Source organism: Notolepis coatsorum, assembly GCF_963971535.1.
Source record: "Notolepis coatsorum genome assembly, chromosome: 1".
NCBI classification, from domain to species: domain Eukaryota; kingdom Metazoa; phylum Chordata; class Actinopteri; order Aulopiformes; family Paralepididae; genus Notolepis; species Notolepis coatsorum.
This window is the reverse complement of record NC_140165.1, coordinates 314,579,928-314,601,327: the sequence shown is the minus strand read 5'-3', so window position 1 is coordinate 314,601,327 and position 21,400 is coordinate 314,579,928. Positions and strand designations below refer to the sequence as shown.

The 21,400-nt window shown below is 43.3% G+C and overlaps 1 long non-coding RNA gene across 1 annotated transcript in view; it reads right to left on the bottom strand.

The window, feature by feature from the left end:
- LOC311229352 overlaps positions 1-21,400 on the bottom strand; it is a 49,144-nt gene that overhangs the window by 16,500 nt on the left and 11,244 nt on the right. The window contains exon 2 of the long non-coding RNA XR_014619750.1: positions 13,153-13,233. This is a non-coding gene — a long non-coding RNA (uncharacterized lncRNA). The remainder of the gene's footprint in view (positions 1-13,152; positions 13,234-21,400) is intronic.

The following is a 21,400-nucleotide window of genomic DNA, read 5'->3' as shown; positions in this document are numbered from 1 at the left end:
GACTATGCGTGCACCTCATGGTACCAAAGAACCTCAAAGGCGCTTAAAACAAAATTACAAACATCACAAAACAAACTGGTCAGACTACTACTTGACCTTACCCCCAGAACCCACCTCACCCCTGCCCACTTTGACAACCTAGGATGGCTTAGAGTAGACGACAGAGTACAGCAACTTGCAATGGGCCTGGTCTACAAGATACACTATACGACTAAGGTACCATTGTACATGTCAAAATACTTCCCAAAGGTCAGTGAATACCACAACCACTACACCAGAGGAAGCTCAACAAATCATGTTAAACCCAGATTCGGCTCAAACAAGGGACTAAACACGTTTCGCAATTATGCCACATCAATGTGGAACGCCCTACCCAAAGTTGTAAAGGAATGTGAATCCCTACCCAGTACCCACTTTCAAAACCGCTCTTAAAGAGCACCTACGGGAGGCTGCAATTCGAAACTGGCCACCGTAAATGCCCAAAACCCCCACCACCTCCTAATAGACAGTCTCCTCCCCGCCGTATGTATATTTCTCTCCCACCCACCCACCCCCTCCTAATGTACAGTCCCCTCCCCATCATATGTATATACTCTGTCAGGATCTACAGTACTGTATATTTGAATACCGTTTATGTCACAAATGTATCAGTACTAAATACCTATATGTCCCTATGCCATAAATGTCATGTATGTTGTGTATGTCATAAATGTCTATATGAATTGAAAATGGGGGACCCTGATGGAAACAAGACAAACGTCTTTCTCAGGTCTGCATCCCCTTAACACTTTGGCTGCCATGAAACGTGTTTAGACGTCATTGCCGGCCATGCTCAAGTTGCCGGAGGACGCTGTACAGCGTCCTTATATCAATATTTCAAAAATCTGCGATCGGATTCATATGTCCCCTCCGCTGGCCTGAGATCCACCAGGAGGACCCACTGAGCTCTCTGGCGGTTCAGGAGCGCCATCTGGTGGCCGATCGGCGCAATCGCTTAAACAGGAAGTGGCATAGAGGTTGTGCTGGACGTCCGTATTACTTCCGGGCACTCGCTATAGGTCCCGGCATTCTAGCTCGTCACAATACACAGTGATCGATTGCCAATAACTCGATAAACAACATGATTTGGACGTATATACCATTATACAAGCTGGAGATGGACCGGGTAAATCTACATCCCATAATGATAAGATTTCTACTCTACGATGATCGCCCAACGGCGCGCGGAGACTGGGGTGAGTTTTAGCGTGTAACGTTACCGTCTTCGATACTAACTGCTATTATCAACATTTGACCCACATTAGATGATTGGTATAACGCTGCCCACGGAATTATAAACGCCCCCTAGCCCATCCGGTCAACATCAGATGACGTGTAGTAACTTCTAGAAGTACGTCTAGTTGGAATTTTTTATATCGCGCTGATTGCCATAAAACTGTATTGCATCATCAATATAATGCATTTGGGGCTATAGATCACGTTCTGGAGAAAGCTGCAGAAAGAGATGAAAACATACTTATACATTAGACCATACTTTACTATGAATATGTGAATGAAAAAGTTTAACGTTGCTACACAATGAACAATACATATAGGACTTTGAATGGGCCCTAATAATGGCAATGTAGCAATAGAATTTAAAAAGTTATAGCCATGCAAAGAAGGGGTACTTCTCCATAGACAAATAGAGCCGGCAACCTATGGTATATCATGAATTTAACCCAAGGCAACCAAAGTGTTAACAATTGTGTGTATTGAGCCGTACTGTATTGTACCCATTCTGCAATCTGTTAAATAAAGTTCTCATTCATTCATTCATTCATTCATTCATTCATTCATTCATTCATTCATTCATACTGTACTTCATCAGAGCATATATTTAGCATTTAACATTTTTAGATTATATATTAGATTAGATTTAGATGTTTGGATTATTAGATTATATATTGTAACTATATTTATTGTAGGGCAAATATAACAGAGGGCATACCCACCCTCATCTTGCACCTTGTTGCCCATAATGCGCATGTCCAGAGTTAATTATATTGTTAACAATGCCTTTTTATTTTTTTACTTCTTCACTGTACTATAATTCTATGACCACCTGTATCATGTCTTCTACTACCTAGTGTACCTGTACCCCCCCCATGCTGCTATGATGCCTGCATTTCACCAAGGGGATCAATAAAGGAATATCTTATTTGATCATTTGTCAGCATTTCCAGTGAGTTCTACAGCCAGCAGCGAGCTCCGAGTGCTGCCTGATGAAGAGACATCTATTACGCAGTAACTTCACTTCACTGCCCTTAAAGCCCACGTCGACAAAAGCAATAATTGCAATCAGGTGTCAGGCGTTTGCAATTGAGCGCTATTATTATATGAACCCAGCGAGCACAAGGGGGACTGCTGCTGTCAGACCGGCTGCAGATTAATTTGATATACTACGTCCGTCTGTGCAAGTTAATGTTCTTGAACGAGGCCACTGGTGGAACATAAATCAACCACATGGTCAACCTAACAAACGACATTTGCATGATGTTGAAACTGAGCGGTTCACACCTCCTCCCACGACTATAAAACCCCCCCGGCTTCACCTGCAGACATGTACACTGTGGCAAAGGGCTGTGGGGCAGAGTTAAGCTGACATAATAAGAATAGAATAGAATAGAAATACTTGGCACTACAGATCGCTCACAGTAAACAGTAAACATTTAGGTAGTCAAAAACAAAAGTCACCAATAAGAATAAAAATAAGACTAAGACTAAAATACGGTCCGGGATATACATTTTCTACGTTATGTATATACATTCTAATATAAAGTCAAAATATACAGAAATATACAGTAAGTGTACAGTAAAAAGTATGGAATTGTACAGTGTCGATTTAAGAGTAAAATAAAAGTCCAGGAAGATTTGATAGTACTGTCTGTAGGGGTGGGAATCACCAGTTTCATCATGATACGATACGATATCGATTCTTTGGACAACGATACGATATTTGCCGATATCACAAAGTCTCTCACGATACAATACGATACGATTAGATTCAGGTGCCTGCGATCGATATGAGATGATATCATATGCCCATTTAACACAATCAGTAACATTTAGATCAACAAAAAAAAGGTAATGAAAATATCATTTGACATTTGTATTTTTGAGCTCTTCCAGACATTTAAAGGAAAATCAATCTATTGTTTTTAATACAAATAGACCTCCTGTTCACTGTAAAGTGCCACGTTTTTATATATTGAGCTTTAAACTTTAAGCTACATTTTTTGGAACTCAAAACTCACAACCTCCCTCTCCCAAACCGTTCCTACAACAATTTGTTGATGTTGCATGATCATGTATAGGCCTACATTTATTATGTATTATATTGTTTATGTTTAAATAACATTTAAACATCAAACTCCTCTGACCTCATCTGGTCTTTCCAAAGACGCGCGCACACACGCACACAGAAAGGGAGAATGCTATGCTGTAACGTCTACACACGGAGCTACTGCTGTTGTTCTTGGGCGGATATGAGACTCGCCACAGGATTTTCAAAATAAGAGTATCGATATGAATCGATTTTATTACATCGCATCGATCCGATTCGATTGTTGATAATTACATCGATGTATCGATCTGGATCGATGTATCGTCCCACCCCTAACTGTCTGTCACCCTGTGCTCAGTGAGGCACAGTGTTGCGTTATAAAGTCTGATGGCTGTCGGAATGAAGGACTTCCTGTGCCGTTCAGTGTTACATCTTGGCAGTCTCACATCTGGTGACGTGAAGCAAGCAAAAAGGGAGTTTCTACAGAAACCAAGATGCAGTTTCTGTGAAAACCAACAGCCGCATTCCTCACACAGCAGGCGTTACCCACTGGGTACAGTAAGTACGGCCGAGGAGAGAGTAGGATGTTTGATTTGAAATGTAGTGCAGCAAGACTTGGGTCACTTGGGGTAACACTACAGAGTGTCAGACGGGCGATTAACCCTTTCACCACCCACACTACCAAATGGTTAACCCCATCACTGCGACAATACAGGTTAACCCTTTCACTGTCTTCTGTAGTGTGGCTGTGATAGGGTTAACCGTCTGTCGTGTGGTAGTGAAAGGTTAACCTTCTGTAGTGTGGTAGTGAAAGGTTAACCTTCTGTAGTGTGGTAGTGAAAGGTTAACCTTCTGTAGTGTCGTGTGGTAGTGAAAGGTTAACCTTCTGTAGTGTCGTGTGGTAGTGAAAGGTTAACCTTCTGTAGTGTCGTGTGGTAGTGAAAGGGTTAAGTGTCACTCCGCAGCATCCAAGACTGACCAATAGAAACACAGAAGTGTAGTGTGACCGGTGAGGCCGTCCCAAAGACTGACCAATAGAAACACAGAAGGCCAATGGCAGCATGCTTGGCGGTGCCAGTGGTGAACATTGTGTCAAACTTGAAAAATAAAGTATAATAAGCAATTGTAATATGTGAACTGCATTTATAAAGCAGCTTTTATCCAAAGTGCTTTACAACTTATGCCTCACATTAACACACCGACAGCAGAGGAGACCGTGCAAGGTGCCAACCTGCTCATCGGGGGCAGTTATGGGTTAAGTGTCTTGCTCAAGGAACCTTCCGATTACCAGACGACCTGCTCTACCTCCTGAGCCGCCGTCACCCCCGCTGTGCGGAATACAGAATAATTATGTAATGAGAACGAAAGCCTTTTCATGCGTCGCCTGGGAAACCACTCTCTGACCACGACGAGCCCCAAACGGACAGCGCGAGCTCGGTGAGAAACGGCAGAGCTACCGGATGAGCAAACCAGATAACAAGAAAGCAGAGATAACTGGGCCGACGGTTAAAGTGGAAGTGATGTCGAAATGACACGTGTCGGATGAGCTGACGTAGGAGTCACACTGTCACAGTCTCGGTATGACAGCAGAACAACTTCTGCAATCTGACAAATCTATGTAACAGGTGTGGTGTGGTAGTGAAAGGGTTAACCATCTGCAGTGTGGTAGTGAGTGGTTAACCTTCTGTAGTGTGGTAGTGAAAGTTGAACCTTCTGTAGCGTGGTAGTGAAAGGGTTAATCCTCTGTAGCGTCGTAGTGAAAGGGTTAACCTTCTGTAGCATCGTAGTGAAAGGGTTAACCTTCTGTAGTGTGGTAGTAGTGTGGTAGTGAATGGTTTCAAGTTTTCAAGTTTCAAGTTTCTTTAATAGTTGTCATACAGAAGTACAGAATACTTTTATACAAAATGCTTCTTACTGTTACGCTCCAGAGACTGTGCTAGACAAGATAAGTATGAAATAACATAGTATAGCATGTAAATTAGAAGTAAAAAATGAGGTCACAGTGTTCAGTATAGACATATGTACAATGTTCGATGCAGAATAGACGTAACTGAGTTACCATATAATATACTACCTATATGCTACCTTCTGTAGCGTGGTAGTGAAAGGGTTACCCTTCTGTAGTGTGGTAGTGAAAGGGTTAACCTTCTGTAGTGTGGTAGTCAAAGGGTTAACATTCTGTAGTGTGGTAGTGAAATGGTTAACCTTCTGTAGAGTGTATGGATGCCTTAAAGCACTTAACTGAAAAACAATGCTGATTTATTTCGCACATAATCTTGCACAAAATTCTTACATTCGTTTAGTAGCTGTGATGTCATTGGATGACATTGAATCCTTGTGCCGTGTTGATTACAGCTCTATCCACTATTGCAATCTCTGTTTGTTTTCATCTCCAGCGTTTCCTGTGGCTGCGTTTAAACACACAAGGAGTCAGTGTCCTTCAGTGACATTAGAACGCCGGCTCTCAATAACTGTCACTACCACCAATAACTTCTCAATAACTGTCACTACCACCAATAACTTCTCAATAACTGTCACTACCACCAATAACTTCTCAATAACTGTCACTACCACCAATAACTTCTCAATAACTGTCACTACCACCAATAACGTCTCAATAACTGTCACTACCACCAATTACGTCTCAATAACTGTCACTACCACCAATAACTTCTCAATAACTGTCACTACCACCAATAACTTCTCAATAACTGTCACTACCACCAATAACTTCTCAATAACTGTCACTACCACCAATAACTTCTCAATAACTGTCACTACCACCAATAACGTCTCAATAACTGTCACTACCACCAATTACGTCTCAATAACTGTCACTACCACCAATAACTTCTCAATAACTGTCACTACCACCAATAACTTCTCAATAACTGTCACTACTACCACCAATAACTTCTCAATAACTGTCACTACCACCAATAACTTCTCAATAACTGCACTACCACCAATAACTTCTCAATAACTGTCACTACCACCAATAACTTCTCAATAACTGTCACTACCACCAATAACTGTCACTACCACCAATAACTTCTCAATAACTGCACTACCACCCCTGCAGGACTTATACAACAGGAGGTGCAAATCCAGAGCCTGCAGAATAATGAAGGACCCTCACCACCCCAACAACAGCCTGTTCAAGCTGCTGCGGTCAGGCAAGCGCCTCCACATACATGCAGCAAGAACAGAGAGACTCAGACTCGGATTCTTCCCCCAGGCCATCAGAACACTGAACACTGATCTCTCCATACACAAGCACACATGAACACACACACACCCACCCACACACCACATCCTCACTTGCACTCTCTCACACACACAAACACACTACAAAAAAAATGTCACTTTAAAAAACATAACTGTATATTATTGTATATAGTACTCATTACCTTTAACACTTTCAGTGCCCACCACAACATAACACGTGTTATCAGCCCGCCACCTGAATGCCCACCACGACAATTAGCGTGTTATTTTTTTTATTAGCGATTCATATTTCTCGTTGGGAAACCAGCCCCATCAGGAGCTCAGATGTGAAAAAAGCGCCCCCTATCGTCTCCCAGATGGTAATGCACCCTTTTGGAATGGACTCAATGAAAATGGATGAGAAAAGAAAAATCCGGAATCCACATTTTACTTCTCAGGCATGTAACCCGAGCCGATTGCAGTCATTCTGGTCCCTCAGGACAGCGTGGAATATGTGTTTCCAGTACCCAGCGTTGGATCAATAAAAGCGATCGATTTTTGGAATGGCGATCAGGAATTGGAATGATCTTTTTGGAGAACATCTGATCTGAGGTAAGGAATCTATTTTACAAGTCTTGGGATAATCAGAGTTGTATTCGCTGAGCTGTGTGTGTGGGCGATGGCTTTGAGGAAATCAGAGAATCGATTTTTCAGATCGCCTATATAGCGTGCATACGTACACATATACTATCGATAATCTAGCGGTTATTTGAAAACGATTTATAAATAGGCCGAAAAATTACAACGTTTTTGTGTATTCTAGAATATTCCAGTACATGGTGTTTATTATGGAATCTTTTTATTTTCCTTGAAAACGAGGGCTTTTAAAAATGCTATAAAACGAAAATGAACCGATAAAAAAACAATCCGCTTCGACAATGTTGACTGGAAAACGAGTCATTGATAAGCGACGGGCAGATTAGAGACACAGCCATAATTTAAAACATAGATTAGGCGTTATTAACGCTAACATTGAAGTGGATGGTGGGCATTCAAGCACTAAATCGTGCGCCCCCTGCTGGCACTGAAAGTGTTAATTATACCTTTAACCTTTAATGCTTGGCATCGCCTTGTATTTTATTCATATTTTATCATGTCTATTTTAAATTATTCAATTTTCTATTTGTATTTATGCACCTTCATTTCACTACATGTCTCGTGTATATGTATGTGACGAATACATCTCTTGAATCTTGAATGAAATGAATGTGTGCAAAACAGCTTACCGTTTTGGAATGCGTGGGAGATTATGTGCAGAATAAATCAGTTTTGTTTTTGGTGAAGTGGCGAAGGTGCTTAGTTACTTTCCATCCTTAAAAGTCGTTAAGAGGTTAAGACCCATTTGTGGCTATGTGTGGGTGTAGCACTTATTATTTATTACATTATTTCTTTCCCTGCTTGGCTGCCCCACACCCAGGAGTAAAATAGTGTTCCTGGCTCCAAAAAGCACAGCAGCGACAGTGGCTCAGGAGGTAAATTGTAAAGCGCTTTAGGTAAAAGAACTACCGGTATATAAATGCACCATAAAATATTAAATAATAATAATAATTCTGAACAGGGCGGCTGGGTGGCGCAGCGGACATTGCGCTCGTCACCAACGCAAGAGACACCGGGTTCGACTCTGGCTGTCGGCGTTGCCTCCGGCTTGGGCCGGCCATCATACTGACTCAATTGGCAGAGTTAGCGGGTGGAAGTCGATGGGTGGTAATCTGGACGTTGTGGACAGCGACTCCTACAGGTCGGTTGGGGGACGCCTGCACAGCAGAGACAGGAAATGGCGGGGGCAGTGTGAGCCTCCCACACGTTACACCTCGCCAATGAGAGTCCGCGCTGTGTGGTGAAAAGATGTGACAGGCTGCCTCCTCATGTATCGGAGGGGACACGTGATGCAAGGCTTCTATCCTACCTACAACCGGCCAGTGGGGGGCATATGCGAGCAACGTTCAAGACAGGGGAGGGGAGAATTGGCACAGTGGAATTGGGATGGGAGAAACATAGAAAAAGAGGAGAAAAAGTGGATAAAAAACTAAATAAAAATTCTGAACAGCAAAAGGCTGAATCAAACCTCCAGGTAGGTTCTTTATCTGCAGTGGTTGTGGGGGTTTGAGCATCTATAGTTCCGCCACATAACCTCATCACAAGCCAGGTAAATGCAGAAAGGCGTGGCTCAAGGCAAGTCTGGCAATCACATGGCTTGTGGCGCTGCGACGGCCTGTGCTCAGGTACGTTTTGGTGCACGTAGGTAGGTTCCTTGGTACCTCCAGTGGAACTCACACAGCATTTTCACATTTTGGTATAAATTATAAACATAAAACGTATTAATCTTGAAGACTTCTGGCCAAACAGCAAGGCGTGTTTACGTCATTTTCCCGGCACCTGAATAACATGTCAGACTGCAAAACCCACTTTCCATAATGTGTCCCCTTTAAATTAATATGCTGCACAAGTGCACCGTCAGGTGTCAAGCTTCGTGAATAACCTGGAGCACACATGAATCAAGTGAGGTTATTAAAGAATCCCTGGACAGATGAAAGAGGAAAGGGAAGGAGAGGAGAGGAGTGGAGAGGAGGGGAGGAGTGGAGAGAAGAGGGGGGTGGAGAGGAGAGGGGGTGGAGAGGGGAGGAGAGGAGAGGAAAGGAAAAGAGAGGAGAGGATAGGGGAGGGGAGAGGAGGGGAGATGAGGGGTGGAGAGGGGAGGAGGAATGGAAAGGAAAAGAGAGAAGTGGAGAGGAGAGGGGAGGAGTGGAAAGGAAAAAAGAGGAGAGGATAGGGGGGGGGAGGAGAGGGGAGGAGTGAGTCAGAGAGCTGATTCTGGCTCTTCTGCATACTGTAAGATACTGTTTGATGTTTTCAGATAAACAGTGTTTTAAAACCTAATCATATAAACACAGTAAGTTGGAGTGTGTTGTGTTTATCATGCAAAGTACAGAAGAGGATGAGTACTTTCAGGTGATGCATCGCATTCACACCACAAGTGATGATTGAGGTTGTTAATTGTACAACTTGACTTGGACTTATGTGGTTCTTCATCTGAAGGTTTCAATGCTCACGCGGATACCCACTGTATATACTGTAGGCAATTGGTCAAATAGCGTGAAAGCGAAACAGTATTCTATCCGATGATCACTATTTTACAATTTACAATTTAGTCATTTAGCTGAACGCTTTTATCCAAAGCGACTTACAGATTGTGAACAACATGTACAATAGTATAAGAATAGTAGCGTAGTATTAGAGGGTACATAATAGTAAAAAGGTTAGAGGGTTAGTTACTTTCTTTTAATATCATTTCAGATATCGTTTTCTGCTGTGGATGGTGGAGAGTCCAATACATCTATACATTTAGAACACTGAAATGTTAACCCTCATCAAGGATAAATACCATCTTCTGTAGTGTGGCAGTGAAAGGGTTAACGGACAGACGATATACGTTGTAGTCCGTGCAGTTTAGGTGGTTATTATTTATGACTTATTTTTGAAGATGTTATTGATAGTTTAACAAAATGTCCATAAGACTGACTGGATCTGTACGATGAAGACACTCTATAAAGTCTATATGAAGAAGACATGATGAAGTAGGGCTGGGTGATATGACCAAAAATTATATCGCGATAACGATAACAATATCATATCACTCGATATCGATAATTATCGATATTGTTATAAGTATTACATTTTTTATTTTTTTTTAAACAACGGATGTATGTTTATTTTGCAGCAATTCTTTGTCGTTGCCGCCATCTTTAGTGTTACATCCCCTCACACTCCAGTTCTCAGGCTGCAGCTGGTTTGAAAGCGAAAGTAAACCGGCCTATCTGCTGGCTGTGGCTCCAGGGGAGCTGAACAGCTCTGGCTCCGTTAGTTTATTTTCTATCTTTTGGCGCTTTTATGGTGGACAAACCACCGCACATGTGCACCGTGACTCGCGACTGGAGTCTAGCTCTGCTAGCACACATAGCCTACTGTGTACAGACGGTTTCAAACTGTATTTTAAATTAGAAAGCAAACTAAATAAATGGACAAGAGAAAAATATATCTCAATTTGGTCAGTATTGTCATTTGGACAAGCAAAGCCATTACTTTAAGTTGCAGGCAAGAAAGACAAGTCTGTCCACTGTCTCTGGGTTTAAAACTGCCCTGTTGCAGGTCACAAAAAAATAAAAATAAAGATATCGATATCCCCCCCCCCCCCGATAGTTAGCGTTATATCGCCCAGCCCTATAAAGGCACTCTATATGAAGAAGACACTAGTATGATGAAGACACTAGTATGATGAAGATACTCTAGTATGAATAAGACACTATAGTATGATGAAGACACTAGTACAAATTAAATTTGTAAATCCGGATTTGTTTTGGCAGTCTGAGAGTTGTATGTTGGTTGGTTTTTTGTGGAGAAGATTTTCTTCAGTTTTGCAGGATTTTTGGAGAAAGCATGGCACTTGAGACAAAACACATTATATCCTATATAATTCTATATGAATTCCTCTTGTTTCATTGAAGTACATTGTTTACAGCTTGTTATGTTTTATTTTGTTTTATTTTTTGTGGCCATCTTGGTCTATATACTTATTGTAAAGTATACTATATACTTATTGTTTATGTGTCTTGTAAGCCCATATGGGCTGGGTATACATCTGTATGTAAGACACAAAAATAAAAAACATCAATCAATCAATCAGTACGATGAAGACACTCTTTGTATGATGAAGACACTCTATATGATGAAGACACTAGGGCTGTCGCGGTATGACATTTTCTCACCGCGGTTGTGTGTGTGGCTAATCACCGCGGGATGCGGTGGTACCGCACTTCTATTAAAAAAAAGATTATTTTTATACCTGTATATATTTGTTTTATTATTAAGACATGCGAGTTTACCCGCGATTGTGATTAGAAAAAAATTCTAAGGTCGTAGGAGTCCCGAAACCATTTTAAACATGTTTGATAATCTATCCATTTGTCCCTCAACATTCTGAAATGTGATCAAAGTAGTAGGGTGTTGCCTGCTCCTTTAACACTTTGCGTGCCAGCCACGAGAAATCTTGTTATTTCATGCCATGCGTTGAGTGCCAATGACGAGAAGTCTCGTTTTTTTAATCTCTTTTATTAGCGATATCCATTCATTTTTCATCAATCTAGCCTCACGTTACCATTGGGACTGGCTCTGAGCTCAAACAGGGAAAATACCGCCCCCTATCGTCTTCCGGATGGTAATGCATCCATTGGATTGGACTCAATAGAAATGGATGAGAAAAGAAAAATCCGGAATCCACATTTTACTTATCAGGCATGTAACTCGAGCCGATTGCAGTCATCCCCGACCCTCAGAACAGCGTGGAATATGCGTTTCGAGTACCCAGCGTTGGATCAATAAACGCGATCGATATTTGGAATGGCGATCAGGAATTTGAATAATCTTTTTGCAGAACATCTGATGTGAGGTAAGGAATCTATTTTACCAGTCTTGGGGTAATCAGAGTTTTTTTCTCCACATATATCTCAACGTGTCCCCTCTGTGTATGTGTGTGTGTGTGTGTGTGTGCTGACCAGGAAATATATAATCGATTTTTCAGCCCGCTTCTCTAGTACACATATACTATCGATAATCTAGCGTTTATTTGAAAACGATTCATAAATAGGCCGAAAAATTACGTGTTTTGTGTATTCCACTAAAGGCCATTTATCACAAAATCTTTTTTATTTTCTGGACATTTTCAAAAACGAGTTTTTCAAAATGGTATAAACGGAAATGTACAGATGAAAAAACAATCCGTTTCGTACATGTTGACTGCAAGCAAGTCATTGATAAGCGACGGGCGTATTAGACACATAACCATAATATAGAATATAGAAATAGCTCCGTGAAAATCATGAAATATCAGAAAATCTGTCTAAAAAGGCTGGCATTCAAGCGATAAATCGTGCGCCCCCCTGCTGGCACTCAAAGTGTTAAGAGCGATGCGTTGTGGGATATATGCCCTTCTCCTTACTTAAAACTAACGTTATTTGAGCGAACATTTAACGTTAATATAACACTATTTTAACGTTAGTGAATGTGAATGCACATACATAGCTAGTTAAATATCACAACTTGTGTCATCATTGGGGGAAACTAAGTGCTGCACTCGGGACTACACTAACGTTAGCCTATAGCTAGCCTATAGCTAACGTCATAGATAGCCAACGTTAGATAGCTAACGTTAATAGGATGCAATCCAGGTAGGATTGCATCCTATTACGGTTCAGATTAATACAGGAAAAGGTATACATTGGGGGCTCGAGTCCGGGATATGAAAATAAATCCTGATTTCATCTGTGAGTTGTAAACTGTATGGAAACGTGAAGTTAGCTCATGCTACTGGAAAACGGACGCCTCATCATTAAATGAACACACCGCGGGATGGCGGTGATGCGGTTACCGCGACAGCCCTAGAAGACAAGACACTATGACAAAGACAATCTAGTACGATGAAGAGCATCACAGATCATAATGTAGGTATTGGTAGAGCTACATCCTGTAATAATGACACGTGATACGACGAGAGGACAGACACTTACACTTGTTCTCGATGAACTGGTGGAGGAGGCAAGATTTCCCCGTCCCGGCGCTGCCAATCACCAGGAACTTAAAGAGGAAGTCTGAAACCAGAGGAGAGGGGGGGGGGGCAGAAATCAATGAAACACCGGCGTCAGGGGAAGAACATAATCCTGCCGCTCTTTGCTCTGCCTTCCTCACACAGACGAGCCTTAGATTTACCTTTAATCCCATCTGAGCTACTACGCTCTCACAGATATCCCACAATCCTAAATTAGCCGGTTAAGCACTGCGCCGTGCGTGTGGATGGATGACCTGACCTCGGATCAGTAATTAAATTGGTTCAGACTTGTTTGTGCCGACAACACACGGATATAACCTGTATTTCCTGTGTGAAACGTGGAGGAACGAAAGACAGAAAAACACAGACACAGAGGATTAGAAGGAAGCCAAGGCTGAGTTACTATACTAGACGTGACTTGGGATAATCATCTGGCGCGACTGACTTGACACATCTTTATATTGACCATATTTATTGTTGTTGTATAATATAACTAATATGCACCTTTGATTACACCGTTTACTTGCTCATGCTCATATACTCAGTTAATTATATTGTCTACTCTCTACACTGCTTATTTTTATCTTTACTATAATGTTATTGCCTATATTTATATATTCTACTATTACCCTGGCCTGGCCATACATGTACCCCCCCATGCTGCTATGATGCCAGAATTATAGAGAGATATAACGAGAGAGAGAGAAAACGAGATAACGAGAGAGAGAACGAGAGAGAATGAATGAGAGAACGAGAGAGAGAGAGAAAGTTGTCACAGAGCAGTTGAACGCAGGGCTGAAGAGCTAGATGCCATATTGCTTCTAGAATTGAAGGCCGGCTCTGCTCTGACAATTGCGCGTTGACACGCCCACTACGCAAAGCTATTACTCGCACACTGTGCTCCTAAATGATTTTTCCAGTTTGCACAAATCTATTTTTAGGGGCAAATGCGAGTGAAATGGTCGCACTGTAGAGCCTTGTATAGGACCATGGTGTCTATAGGACCATGATCAGTCTATAGGACCATGAGCAGTCTATAGGACCATGAGCAGTCTATAGGACCATGAGCAGTCTATAGGACCATGAGCAGTCTATAGGACCATGAGCAGTCTATAGGACCATGATCAGTCTATAGGACCATGAGCAGTCTATAGGACCATGAGCAGTCTATAGGACCATGAGCAGTCTATAGGACCATGAGCAGTCTATAGGACCATGAGCAGTCTATAGGACCATGAGCAGTCTATAGGACCATGAGCAGTCTATAGGACCATGAGCAGTCTATAGGACCATGAGCAGTCTATAAGACCATGAGCAGTCTATAGGACCATGAGCAGTCTATAGGACCATGAGCAGTCTAAAAGCGGCCTTTGTGTGCTGTGACAACAGATATAGGGCACAGGACATTTGCATGTTGTGTAGGTTCCTCCACAGTCCAGAGATATGAAACAATATGAGGATTGAGTGCAGAGAGAGAGAGAGAGAGAGAGAGAGAGAGAGAGAGAGAGAGAGAGAGAGAGAGAGAGAGAGAGAGAGAGTCTATGTGAATCAGTGTGTGAGTGAGTGAGTGAGTTAACAGTGCAGAGAGAAAAGTATATTTTTGCATATCAGTGCCCACATTCAAATAAAGAAAGGTCCGTTTGTCAAATACTAAGCGTGTTATCAAGCGTGCGAGTCGGACACAACATTATAACCTGAACGTGTTCGCGTGGGCCGCAGCTATCTCTAGGTTTCACTTTCACTCAGAGTCGTTTTAAATTGAAGGAGAGAAAGAAGAAGGCTCTAGAGACGTGACATCTGCAGTATGTGATCAATGCGCTACATTGATCCATCAGTCAATGAACAGATAGAAAAGTGACGGAAGGTTATTATTACCGTCTGTTAGTTTATTTTTTCATTAGAACCCAACGTCAACTCTGTCTCTCCAACAAATGGATACGCATTAGGGATGTGCATGACTGACCAAAATCATTTTCGAATAGTCTACTAATAAGTCTACTTCGACGGCATTGCATTGGCCTATCAACAACCGGTTTTAATAAACAAACAGAAACAGTAGCATGTGCATCTTTTAGATCAATTAGGCTATGCAAATTAGGCTGCCTCTAAATATAAAAATTCAATCAGATAAGAATGGTTTGCTTCACTTAAAATATATAATAATAATTAGGTCCTATAATTATATATTTTTCCGACTCCGACATGAACATCAAATGTGGATACTGGCACGACTATTAGAAGATTCTAACTCATCCCTAATACGCATCATTGAAAATGTATTAAAAACAGACGTAGACGGACAGACACAGCCGTATAATAACGTTAAAGATCAAAATAAGCGATCTGCGTATATAGAGTCATTTTGTAAAATATCCGGTGTCACCGGTAATACCAGTGTTGTCATGGGAGATTCCACATCACCGTGGCAACCCCAGTACCCAAATGTAAGTACTTGTACTCGGTCTGAAAAAGAAAGTGGTATATCAATGGAGAAAAGCACATACAGTCTGGGTGTGTGTGTGTGTGTGTGTGAGCTCAGAGGATGATGTCAGTCACCCTACGCTCCCATGTCATCCTGCTGAGCTCCGGTTCAGTTGGGCTTACCCCTTTCACTACCACACTACAGAAGGTTAACCCTTTACTATCAATCACACTACAGACGGTTAACTGTGATAGTAAAGGGTTAACCTTCTGTAGTGTGGTAGTGAAAGGGTTTACCCCTTTGTCATGTGGCAGTGAAAGGGTTATTAACCTTCTGTATTGTCGCAGTGAAAGGGTTAACCGTTTGGTAGTGTGGCAGTGAAAGGGTTAAGACTAAGCCGCTGTTCAAGTTAGGTGCAACTCCGGCTTCACCCAGCAGCAGTAAGTGCCACAGCTTGGTCAATGATTATACAGAGAGCGGTGGAGCGAGGAGGTGACCTGGCAGGTATTAATGCCCTGTGACTGGGCGTGTGCAGCGCTGCACAGGGTCAACAGCAGAGCCAGGGTGGGTCACAGGGAGGACAGGAGAGCCAGGGTGGGTCACAGGGAGGACAGGAGAGAGAGACTGATGTATTGTTCCTCTGTGACTGATTGTTCCACATCCGACTACCTGTCTCACCGCCACCCTCCTCCTCCTTGGGCCAAACAAATCACACCGCCAGCTCCGTTTATAATGACCGTTTGTTTGTTTTTTTGTGTGTATGTGTTGTTTACTGAAGCAACATCACCTTGAGGTCATATTACCTCAGAACCCGCACAGAGTTTGGGAAAAGGGCCTTCATGTTGTTCTCTGCTCCCTGTGCCTGGAATGGACTTCAAAGAACTTTTGAAACTGCAGGCCCTCACTACCATATCTGATTTTAAAGTTCAAATTACAGGCATTTTAAAAAATGAGATGGGAGAATGTCGATGCTTCACTGCATAATGTGTGGTGTTATATTTTATATTTATTAACTTGACCTTATCTCCCCATCAACCGAGTCCTGCAAAGCCTCACCTTCCCTCCTCTTTCTACCTTTTTTACCCCTACCCTCCAATCTCCCCCAATCCCATTCAATCTTGTTTGCTGCAGCTAAAATGTATCCCCTTGCCCCACTTTGCCTTTTATGTCTCTGTCTGTGTTTGTGTATTTGTATGTTTGTTTTTGTTTCGCTGCCATTTTGGCCAGGTCTTGCTCGAAAAAGAGACCATTGATCTCAAGTGACTACCTGGTCAAATAAAGGTTAAATAAATATTGATGGTGAGATAAGTACTAAAAGCAGGGTTGTGAGCCTCTCCGTAGGGATAGGTGTTCCCAATTCAGTCAGCACCGACATATTGATAAGCTCCTGGGCAAACGGTGCTGCTGTGGATATTTCTGTCCCCAAATGATGAAGGGGGAAAACGTTCAAAAGTGTGGCTCTCTTTACTACATTTAATGAAATGCAGCTAAATACAATATTGTGGCAAGCAAGCTAACAGCACTAATGGTACTAGGTCAACAACGTATGGGTGATTCCTAGGAGCATGACAACAACCAACGTGGGAGAACTGTGGATATTAGGGACCAAAGAGGTGATTCCCGGAGACTCGGTAGAGGAGGAGCAACAGGCCATGATGGAAGACAAAGAGCCAAGTCTCATCTGTGATACACCAGGCCATTGAGCCCTAACCCAGAAGAGCACCAGGCCATGCTGGAAGACAAAGACACAAGCCTCATCTTGTCTCACAAACACACACCATTAAAAAAGACAGAACACACACACACACCATTAGAAAAGATAGAGAACACACTAACACACACACACCATTAGAAAGGACAGAACACCCTAACACAAACACACACCATTAGAAAGGACAGAGAACACACTAACACAAACACACACACACACACATTTAGAAAAGACAGAACACAGGGCGGTTAGGTGGCGTAGCGGAGATTGCGTTCGTCACCAACCCCGGAGCTGTGAGCTGGATTCGCCTGTTCGAATCCAGCTCACAGCTCCGGGGTTGTCACCAGCTTGGCTGGCCGTTCACACTAATACAATTGGCTGTATTAGAGGGTGGGAGAAGCTGGCGGGGTGGGTCCGGGTCGTTGTAAACAGCGACTCCTACAGTTCGGTCGGGGCGCCTGCTAAGCGCGGATGGGACCTGAGTGGGATAGTGTGATCCTTCCACACGCTACGCCCTCTCAGGGAGGATCCGCGCTGCCAGGTGAAAAGAAGCGGTTGATTGGCTGGACGTGTGTCGGAGGAAGCACGTGGTAGCCTCCACTCTCCCAGATGATCTGACTGTGGGGGCAGGGAGCGAAATTTACTTTTTGACTCACCGGCCAGTGGCGGGTAGATGGGAAGAGTCTACCCGCCAAGCATATTTCTTACCTGCCAACATTTTTTTGATTAAAAAAATATATATATATATTTTATATACAAAAAAAATTGAAATAAAATATATATTATATAATCATACTTGTAGTTGTATTATCTGCGAGACATCGCCACCACGCAATAAGTCAAAATGCTTGCTATCTGCAAACAGCTCCACTGTCTGCGTGTATACTTGAGTAGCCTCCAGCTCCAGCAAGGATTCTCCGGCCCTGCAGCTAGACCCTATATTCAGCTAGACCCTACATTCAGCATGCAAGGATTCTCCGGCGATGCAGCTGGACCCTATTTATAACGTTACGGTTCTTTTGTCAAATCACATTCAACATGCCCTCAGCTAGAATACGCATTCAATCAATGTTATAAGACATTGATATCAGGAGCTATCTGTAGCTACTGCTAGCCCGGTAGATAACGTTAAGACAATTTAGTTTACTGGGACAGATAAGATCTAACGTGAGCTAGCTAAGCTAGCTAACGAGGGAACGGAGGTATTATGCACTCGAGTCGACTATTGCTGGAGCATTTGTTGATATCAGTAGCTAGCCAGCTAGATACCGTTAGACAATGCCTCGTCATGTATTAAACTAAAAGTGAATAGTTGACTGGGTCATTGTTTAAACAGTAACGGTAGCTCATGGAGGTCCGATATAGACTAGAGCAGACTGCCCGCATATCGCAATGGTGGCGTTTCAGGAAGTAAACAAGCCAAATGAGAGCTTCCGATTGGTCATTTGCTTTCTTTCTCATGAAACCAGTCACGTCACTCTACTGTGATTGGACCGTTGACTTGAGTGGAATGTGGGACTTGTAGTTTTTTAACGATCTCGCGGCGGAGAAAAAAAAGACGAGAGAGGCTATAATCTGTACTCGCACAATCAAAATAAGAGTATCGTTATGAACTACACGTCTACACACCACACGGCGGGCAGCCCTCTAAGTGTCAAGCGCCAAAGGTAAAAACTGAGCGCACCTGGCGGGCGGCGGGCGGCGGGCTTTAGTTTCGGTCCCTGTGTGGGGGGTAAGTGCGCAGCGACCAGGAAGGGGATTGGGAATTGGCATACGACTAACATTGGGATGGGAGAAAATCGGAGGAAAATGGAGGGGGAAAAAGACCAATAAAAAAAATAAAAAATAAAAGACAGAACACCCTAACACAAACACACACCATTAGAAAACACAGAACACACAAACACACACCATTAGAAAGGACAGAGAACACACTAACACAAACACACACCATTAGAAAACACAGAACACACAAACACACACCATTAGAAAGGACAGAGAACACACTAACACAAACACACACCATTCGAAAAGACAGAGAACACACCAACACACACACCATTAGAAAACAGAACAAACATACACACACCATTAGAAAAGACAGAGAACACCCTAACACAAACACACACCATTATAAACCACTGAGGCCCATGATCACAAATATTTTCATGTCATGTCTTTATTTCTTGCAAAACAAAACATGAAGAGTACGCTGCCCGTCGCCAACGATCAACCCTTACAGTTGTTTCCTAACGTCGCCCCAGTCACCGCTTCATCATAACTAGGGATGGGTACCTTTCACATTTGAACCGATACCGGTACCTGTGAATCGATACCGGTACCCAACGGTACCTTTTTTCGGTACTTTAGTCTCAAGAAATTTAATTTACCTACCTCAGTCGAAAAAAAAAAATACAAACTTCAAATAACTACAATTTCGACAGTTTTCGGCTTGTCATTGCTCCGACTGCTTTGTTGTTGAATCAAGTCAAATCCTAGGTAAGCATATATTGTGCGTGTGGACGTTGACATGAAAAAAAAAAGTAAAAAAAAAAAAAAGTAAAAAAATAATAATTAATACAATATTTTTTTTTTGGTTTCTCACTTGATTTGATACTCGGTAGTACCGACGTGTTTCGGTTCGGTACCTCAAAAGTACCGAATTCGGTACCCATCCCTAATCATAACATCGCCCCAGTCACCGCTTCATAACGTCGCCCCAGTCACCGCTTCATAACGTCGCCCCAGTCACCGCTTCATAACGTCGCCCCAGTCACCGCTTCATAACGTTGCCCCAGTCACCGCTTCATAACGTCGCCCCAGTCACCGCTTCATCATAACGTCGCCCCCCAGTCACCGCTTCATAACGTCGCCCCAGTCACCGCTTCATAACCTCGCCCCAGTCACCGCTTCATAACGTCGCCCCAGTCACCGCTTCATAACCTCGCCCCAGTCACCGCTTCATAACGTCGCCCCAGTCACCGCTTCATCATAACGTCGCCCCAGTCACCGCTTCATAACGTCGCCCCCCAGTCACCGCTTCATAACGTCGCCCCAGTCACCGCTTCATAACGTCGCCCCAGTCACCGCTTCATCATAACGTCGCCCCAGTCACCGCTTCATAACGTCGCCCCAGTCACCGCTTCATAACGTCGCCCCAGTCACCGCTTCTTCATAACGTCGCCCCAGTCACCGCTTCATAACGTCGCCCCAGTCACCGCTTCATCATAACGTCGCCCCAGTCACCGCTTCATAACGTCGCCCCAGTCACCGCTTCATAACGTCGCTCCAGTCACCGCTTCATAACGTCGCCCCAGTCACCGCTTCATAACGTCGCCCCAGTCACCGCTTCATAACGTCGCCCCAGTCACCGCTTCATAACGTCGCCCCAGTCACCGCTTCATAACGTCGCTCCAGTCACCGCTTCATAACGTCGCTCCAGTCACCGCTTCATAACGTCGCCCCAGTCACCGCTTCATAACGCCGCCCCAGTCACCGCTTCATAACGTCGCCCCAGTCACCGCTTCATAACGTCGCCCCAGTCACCGCTTCATAACGTCGCCCCAGTCACCGCTTCATAACCTCGCCCCAGTCACCGCTTCATCGTCCCAAGCTGTCGATGGACGCGACCGCAGCGCCGACGGCTCCGTCTAAAAAAGCCTGCCTCAGCTTTTCAGGGCCTTCCCATGCGTCACGTAATTATTCTCCCTGGAGATCTGCATGTACAGCAATCAGCTGTCAATATGTCAAGGCAATATGGGAGGGGGGGGGGGGGGGGGGGCTGAGCAGCCCTGTGCAGCACTGCTCTGCTCGTCTGGTGTGCTTTCTGACAGCAGCAGAATTAAAGTGTTGAGGAGCTCAGCATAACACTGGCAGTATGTACACAATAGAGTTGTCCTCTCGACTCGACGGCCTTTCTTAGTTAACTAGGCTCAAATAGGCTTAGCATGGGATTGTGTCGGGTTACAATAAAGAATCTAGTGCCTCTGGAACCCTTGGAATAGAGTGTTTTTCAAGTGCCAAAGTGTGTTTGTGAGTTATGTGTTTGTGTTGCCAGAGAGGTGCTTATCATTTTCC